This window comes from Parasteatoda tepidariorum, chromosome 5 (genome assembly GCF_982258835.1).
Source record: "Parasteatoda tepidariorum strain Cologne lab strain chromosome 5, Ptep-v5.0, whole genome shotgun sequence".
In the NCBI taxonomy this organism is placed as follows: domain Eukaryota; kingdom Metazoa; phylum Arthropoda; class Arachnida; order Araneae; family Theridiidae; genus Parasteatoda; species Parasteatoda tepidariorum.
In genome coordinates, this window is record NC_141759.1 from 69,765,217 (window position 1) to 69,773,311 (window position 8,095).

Here is an 8,095-nt window from a genome sequence, read left to right on the forward strand (position 1 = left end):
ATCTGTTAAAGAGTAACAGCACATTCTGCAAAGATGCAGAAGTCAAATGACGAAGCATTCGGTATGATACACCATCAAAGCCGGGACTGGTAATGGGAGCTCTAGCCAGTGCTCTCTGTAATTCTTCAAATGTAAAATTACTATTGTACCGAAACCGCTGTCGAGTCGTAAACTGCAGATTAGGTCTTTCAGTCACACGCTTGTGAGCTTGGAAAACTGGGCTGTAGTTTTCAATGCTGGAGACGGCAGCAAAAGTTTCACCCAAGATGTTATTCACATCTACAGGGTCAGAGTACGTGGTACCGTTTCTATCAAATACCGGAAGATGGAATTCACGGTAGATACCATTCGCTCTCTTGACCCTCGACCAGACTTGTCTGGTAGATGTTGTAGATGTGATGGATGAAACATAGCGAGACCAAGAGTCTCTCTGGCTTTGGCGCCGAGTCTTGCGTGCAAGTGCTCGAGCTCGTTTAAAGGCCACGAGGTGGTCTGTCGATGGATACCTGCGAAAGATATTCCAAAGTCTCTGTTGTTCTTTGTGAGCTGCGGAGCATTCAGCATTCCACCAAGGCTTCCGATGCCTAGGGAGAGAAGTTGATGTTTTTGGAATGCTGGTTTCTGCAGCATTGATGATTCTTGAAGTAACAGTTTCAACAACAGTTTCAATATTGTCAATTGAAACCATATCATTTGTTATTTCAGCAAGTTGTGTGAAAAGGTTCCAATCCGCTCGATGATATATGAAAACCGATGGTCTGGGAGTAATATTAAAAGTAGATAAGTATGAAACTATGATAGGAAAATGGTCACTATTATGAAGATCATCATCAACTGAAAATTGTGAGAATGGTAAAAGTGTAGGTGAACATAAAGCCAGGTCAATGCAGTGAAAAGTACGAGTTGGTGCGTGAAAATAAGTGTCCTCACCTTGATTCAGTAGGCAGAGGCTATGATCCAGGATGATTGTTTCGATTTGATTTCCACGAGCATTTGTGTTGTGGCTACCCCACAGCGTGTTGTGGCCGTTGAAATCTCCAATCAAAATAAAAGGTTTCGGCAACTGATTAATTAAAATGTTCAAATCACTTTGTGAAATGGGATCATTCGGAGGTAAGTACAAAGAACAAATGGTAATAGAGATGTTTATGTGAAGTTGAACGGCAATAGCCTGTAATGAAGATGATAGAGACAAATGGGATGAGGGAAAATGTGTAGAAATTAAAATAGCAACACCACCATTAGTTCGGTTACCAGCAATGTTATCGTTTCGGTAACAAATGTAGTTACGTAAATTAAAATTTTCTGATGATGACAAAAATGTTTCTTGAAGTGCTAAGCAAGCAGGATGATATTTAGAGACAATATCTCTGATATCAGAGCTCTTATTGCGCACGCTTCGACAATTCCATGAAATAATGGTGATAGACATTATTTCTTTGATGCGGAAGCGGCATGGATCGGAGGGTCATCGAAAACTGATTCATCATCCGAAGGATGTAAAGTCACTTCATCGTCCATTCTGTCAAGAATGTCAGATGGAACCTGATTTATATGATGAGAAAATTTCGGGTTTTTCTTCTTACGTGAGATTCCAGGTTTCTCACTAGGTGGAAATTTTAAATTTGGGCGCTGCTTTAAAGCAGGCTGAGGCTTTTCCGAGGAATTAGTTCGGAATGCTTTTGAGGGTGGAGGAGAGGTAGACGCAGGTCTGGTTGATTTAGCAAAGTCAAACAAGGGTTTCTGTTTAGTTTTTTGTGGGATAGAGGATTGAAAGGTATCTGTTTGCGTGCTGACTGTACGAAAAGTAGTTTTTGCAGCCGCAGAGTATGACAAACCCGGACGTGGGGTACGAGCAGTGACTATTCTACGAGCTTCATCAAAACTTAAATTTTGTAGGACTTTGACAGATTGAATCTCTTTTTCCTGGGACCATTTGGGGCAACTCCTGGCATAAGCTGCATGAGCGCCCTTGCAGTTAATGCATAGGGGTTGCAACTCGCAGGAATTGTCATCATTATCGGTACCAGAACAACGAGCACAGATAGGTTTACCTCGACAAGCTGTTTTTGAATGCCCAAATCTTTGACATTGAAAACATCTCAAAGGGTTAGGAACATAAGGTCTAACCGGGCAGTTGTGCCAAGCCATTTTGATTGAAGATGGTAGCTTTGGTATATTGAAAGTAAGAATAAGGTGTTTCGTAGGGATGAGTTTTCCATCCCTGCGAATCCTTATCCTACGGACAGCAGTGACATTTTGTTCTTTTAGTTCTTCTGCTATCATTTCCTCTGAGTCATGAATAAATTCTGAATCGGATATAACACCTCGACAGGTGTTAAGTGATTTGTGGGGTGTAACATTGACTTCAAATGAGCATAATGTTGTGCACGTTTCTAACAAGGTGGCTTGTTGTTGTGATATGATTTGTATCAACAGGTCACCGGAACGTAGTTTTTTCACAGAGGCTACCTCTCCTAAAACGGAAATTAGGGCCTTGTGAATCAAGAAGGGAGAGACTTTAGTAAATGAAGTATTTGGTACTTCAGGATTCATAAATTTAATTATATAGAATCGAGCGTAATCACATGGTAAAGGGGTTGTTCCGCTGTTTTTGCTATGGTGTGCGGAACTGAAGACCTTACTATTTTCAGCCATAGATGATATTAAAAGTTTCAACTATCAGCGGCATCACCCACCACGGAGTCCAACTTAGGGGATGCAAATAATAGATAGGTACTGAGACCAATCCGTTACTTGAACATCGATGCTGACTAATAGCAATACGTCCGTGAGTCACCCCTGAAGCAGCCTCCACCCTTAACGAGTTGCCCAGTAAGTGACCCCAGACTTGACCCTAGCCAACAGATGACATTTGTGACCAGCCGATTGATACATACAGGCCAATATGCACCTCCCGTTTACCTGAAGCACGGGCCAAAGCAGTGTATTGGGGTACCAAGATGCCCCTCAACTGCCAGGATCCCCTTTTCCAGGGACACGGGTCTCCACGCACGGCGAACACGTGGGTGGTTTCTTCCCATATGGGTCCGATACAACAGGGTGGTAATCGAACACAGACAAAAAGCCCTTACCAGTGAATTCGGCAACCACGACAAGGGGGAAGAGAAAGGAGAAAGTAGGAGCAAAGGGAGAGGAAACGGAAGGGAGGACCGATCACTAGGGTACCCCGGGGCGTGACTCCCTGTGTTTACCTAAAGAAGGTAAACCCCCTCAGGGGCTCTGGCTCTTACAAGTCTGACCCTACTCTTCCTCATTCACTGCTATTAAGAATAAAATAATAAGTTCCTGTACTCTTTCGAACTGCTCTAAGCATAATTTCATTTCTTTTACTTCAAATTATGCTCGTATGTATGCCCTTCTTAGTTCACATACCTCAATTTGCGTTTGCGAACATTGATCCCGCGTGCTGTAAACTGGTTCACTATTTAGCTCGTATTATTTCACATCTAACATTCAACAAAATCCACACTGTTAAAAATTCCTTTGAGTTTGTTTCCCAATAAGAACATATTCCCTTCTTCAGCAAAACTATGCTCTCTATTGATTTTTTTTTCTCTTTCTATACTAATGTGTCCAAGAATTTCATTACTCTTTTATTGAAATTAAGGATATCTCCTTTGTCAATTCCTGTATTCAACAAAATGCTTTTTAATTCACTGATAATTTCTATAAACAAATGGTAGGTTTAGCCATGAGCGACCCCCTCGCCTCCATTTTTTATAACATATTCATGCATTATTTCAAAGAAAAATGCTTGAAATTGTTCAAACTCTCAAGGTGGAAAAAATGCAGTGACGATACTTTTGTCTTAGTAGACAGTGATACTGATTTTTGAATTAATTTCTGTTGTCAACCTGAGTAGAAGATCTCAAAATTAAAATATTTATTTTTGGAAAAGAAAAAAAAAGCAGAATAGCGGTGTTTTTGGCGATCGAAATGGGCTATAGCGGACGTAGAGCAGAACTCAAGGAATGAAGGAAGAACTTTAGATTCTCTTTGTTTTCAAATATATTAAAACCTTTTAAGTTAGAAAACTATATGGGACTAAAAACTGCATTGGGCATAGTTCTAAAAGAAAGCACCATGGAAATTTTAAATAAATATTTTTGATAGTCGAATACGCAAAATATAAAGAAAGGGGGAAATATCGTAGTACATTCCTATACAACTTAGAAGAGAGGTCTCTCCAGATGGCGTATTAGAGCGTTGCGATCGTGATTAGAAGAGAGAGTTCTTCTAAAAATGGTTTTATCACTTTTTTAAATTTTTTATTTTCTTTTCTACTACTCAAGAGCCATCTTATCGATTGCGGTCATAGCTGCGTGAATCGCAAGCAGTGTGAACTGTCCTAAGCCAATCACCAACCATCCAAATTCAGTTGAACAGAAATAGGCAGTTCTTATACCTCAATGTTATTTATTTGTTTTTTAGATTTTAAAAAACCAAAACAAACTTTATATGCTGTTAATTTCTCTTATCAAACATTGAAAGACATCAATTTGTTGCTAATGAAAATTTAAAATGAGTGAAGCTTGTGGTTCTAGGGAACAATTTATAGATGAAGACTATGAATCTGAGTTCGAGTTTGATACCCAACCAAGCAATAAAAGAAAATCTATAGACGATGAAGTCACATTCAAAACTCCTGCAAAAAGAATTTCCAAGCCAAACAGACAGACATTCCATGACCAGTGTGCATTAGAACAGGGCCGTTCTCAACAACAAGCATACCAGGCCTTAGACGCCTATACGAGGCATAAAAAACTCATCAACGATTACGTTCTATGCTATTCAGGAACCACTCAAAATCTTAGAAGAGATACTAGTAATTATAAAACTGATCATGATGTAATTCGCGAAAATCATAAATTCTTATGGGAAGAAGATGATGACGCAACTACCTGGGGTGAAAAGCTAGCAAAGAAATATTATGATAGACTCTTTAAGGAATATTGTTTGTGCGATCTTTCTCGCTATAAAGATAAAAAAGTTGGCATGAGGTGGCGCACAGAAAAAGAACTAATTATTGGTAAGGGGCAGTTCTTCTGTGGTAATATTCGTTGTGATCAAAAAGATGAATTGAACAGTTGGGAGGTTCTGTTTTCTTACATGGAAAAAGGTGAAAAAGAAAAGTGCATTAGTCAAATTACGGTTGTGTGAGCGGTGCTCTGACAAGCTGCATTATGGATATAAAGGTAAAGCAGCTCTGAAAAAGAAGAAAGAAAAAAGTGATTACAATTCGAAGAATAACTTAGTAGATAATATATCGGTACCTAATAATACAGCTGAAGAAGCTAACACTCAAAAGATTCCTGAGGAAACGAATATTTGGAAACAAAAGATCAAAGAAGAAGTAGAACAATCGAAAGAAGATGCTTTTGAGGAATTTTTGGAAGAATTATTGCTATAGATTTACTAATGAAGGATATTTCCAAATTGGATCTTGCCAGCTGAAATTTCTAAGTGCAACTTCTCAGTTCCGCATTCGCTATAAATTTTTTAAAAAATATGTAGTGATTATAAGTTTTAAGAATCAACACTATTCAGCGATGTTATTATTATTTCATTAGTTTGTGTGCCAGTGTCCCAGGCAGTTCGGCAACAATATGGAAACGTTCCTATTTGACATTAAAATATCACATCATCTTATTTCTGCTCATGTACCATGAATCCATATTATTCTAATGCTTAATATCTGAAATTGTTCTTGCGCCCTTTAAAAATTTATTATGTAATGCTTGCCAAGATAATAAGGAAAAAATATAATGATAAATGAAATGTATTTGTGATATATTTAACAAACTAATATATAAGTTACTTTATCATAGTTATTAATAACTATGCTTCATAATTTTCTGATTGTTGTTAATTACTAGTTTATCTCATGAAATTTATTATTTTAATTATAAAAAACAAGTGACTAAAGTATTAATAGAATTATGAATCATAATACATTATATTTAATAATTATCTAAACATATAAAAAATAAAATATGATTGTTATAAATAAATCGAAAATCTTGATACCTATAATTGTTATCATTAAAGATTCATTTGTTTTGTTAGTATTTTGTTTTGCTTAGAATTCTGAGACATGAGTCGGTTATAAGTTAAAAAGAAGCCAAGTAAAGAGAGATTAAGAAATATTGCTTTAAAGAAAAAACAATTTCATGTTTTGAATCATTTAAAAATCTTGTAAATCCAATGTGAAAGTTAAGTTTAGTTTTGTAATAAATACATGAAAAAATTATTTATTTTAAAAAAATAAGATTGTTTTATTTTCTACTTTTTGTTTTGTAAAAAGGATTTGAAAAATAAATTGTTTTGTTTTTGTGTCAAAAAAAATTATTATATTGTTCTTATTTTGCATATTTTTAATTCAGAATAATCAATTAATTCTGGCATGTCAATCTATTTTCTACTTTTCTTAAACAATTTACCATTAGTTTAATAGTTATATTTTCATACCTGCTATGAAGCTGTTTTAACCCATAATCATTTATTTATTTTACATCAAGTTTTTTATTGCTCTGAACCAAATTTGATAAAAGTGGACCAATATAAAAGCCGAAACAGTTCTTTAACGCCATTTAATAAACATTACATAAATTTTAAATAATTTAATTTACCTTAACTCACTCTAGCTTATAACTGACCACAGAACATCCAAACTACATCTTTAAAGCTGGCCTTTTTTGAACAATGTCAATAAACATCAATACAAATTAACATGGAATATTCAACCACCCTGATTAGTAAACCCTATAAGTATTTCGCAAACCGCCCCATGTATTATGACAATATAAAAATTCACACTTCAGTCCCCAAAAATGTAATATTTATATTTATGCAAACGTTATATAAACTCTGCCATTTTCTATTATTTAACTATAAAATTGATTTCCTACTTTTTATTCTGTTTATAGGGGCCTTCGCTCTATAACATTATTGTCTAAACAACACTGCGTTTTCATACAATTAACCACAAGACAAGCTGCAGAACATGCTGCTGAAAAAGCATTTAATAATTTATTCTAAGTGAACGTAGATTAACCATCAAATTGGGTAGATCGCAAGCTGAAATTAGCATGTCCGAAGTGACAAATTCCGAAGGAATGTTTTTTCACTCTCATACCTGGATTTCATTTTCATCTTATCAAAAACATTTGAAAAACATCTGAAAGACTGGAAAACTGTTTTTAAAATGCTTTCTTTGTTTAAACTTTATGCAAAAAGAGAAAATGTCATTTTGCTTGTGATCGAGTAAAATGCCTAGGCTTCTGGATTTCAAGAGAAGGAAATGAAGCTGATGCTGCTGAGAAAATTGCTTCCATCTAAAGACTTCTAGTTCCAACAAATCTGAAAAAACTCTTGTCTTTCTTGGAAACTAGCTCATGGTTCAGAAGTACGTTCCAAACTTTGCAGATATAGCACGACCGTTTAATAAACTAACTAAGAAAGGAGTAGAGTGATCCTGGGGACCTGAACAAGCAAAATACAAATAAAAATAGAAATTTTTAAATTGACCCTGAAACAAAATTGTTAATGCAAATCTCAAATAAGAATGATTTGTGCCAGTTAATTGTTGTACCATAATGTTTGCAAGGCAGAACTTTAAAGATTGCTCATGCCTCTCATATTGGCTTAAAAATAACTTACGAAATTATTTCTAACAGGGACTTCTGGAAAAATATGTGTCGAGATACTAAGAATTTCATCTTATCCTAGGATACTTGCGTTCAAAACAAATTGTACAATATTCATAAGACTGCTTTCCAGAATGCCTCTAAACCTGAAGCGCCAGGTGGATTTGTATCCTTAGTCATTGTGGGACCCATAAAAGACTGTGAATATGCTTTAACAGTATTAGATCATTTTTCAAAATTGTTATCCCTATACCCTTCAAGAAATCTAACAACGGAAACAGTTTTTCAATATCTCATTGTGTATAGATCTGTACATGGCAGACCAGCTATGGTACTAACAGATTTAGGTACCCAATTTCATTCAGAAATTTTTCTTTGTGTAAACAAAACATTACGCTCTAAATGTTACGTCACTCTCATAAGAT

General features: G+C 35.7%; 1 pseudogene; it reads left to right on the forward strand.

The window, feature by feature from the left end:
• Positions 1 to 4,419: 4,419 nt before the first annotated feature.
• Positions 4,420 to 6,352, forward strand: LOC147809466 (protein FRA10AC1 pseudogene; annotated as a pseudogene).
• Positions 6,353 to 8,095: the final 1,743 nt, after the last annotated feature.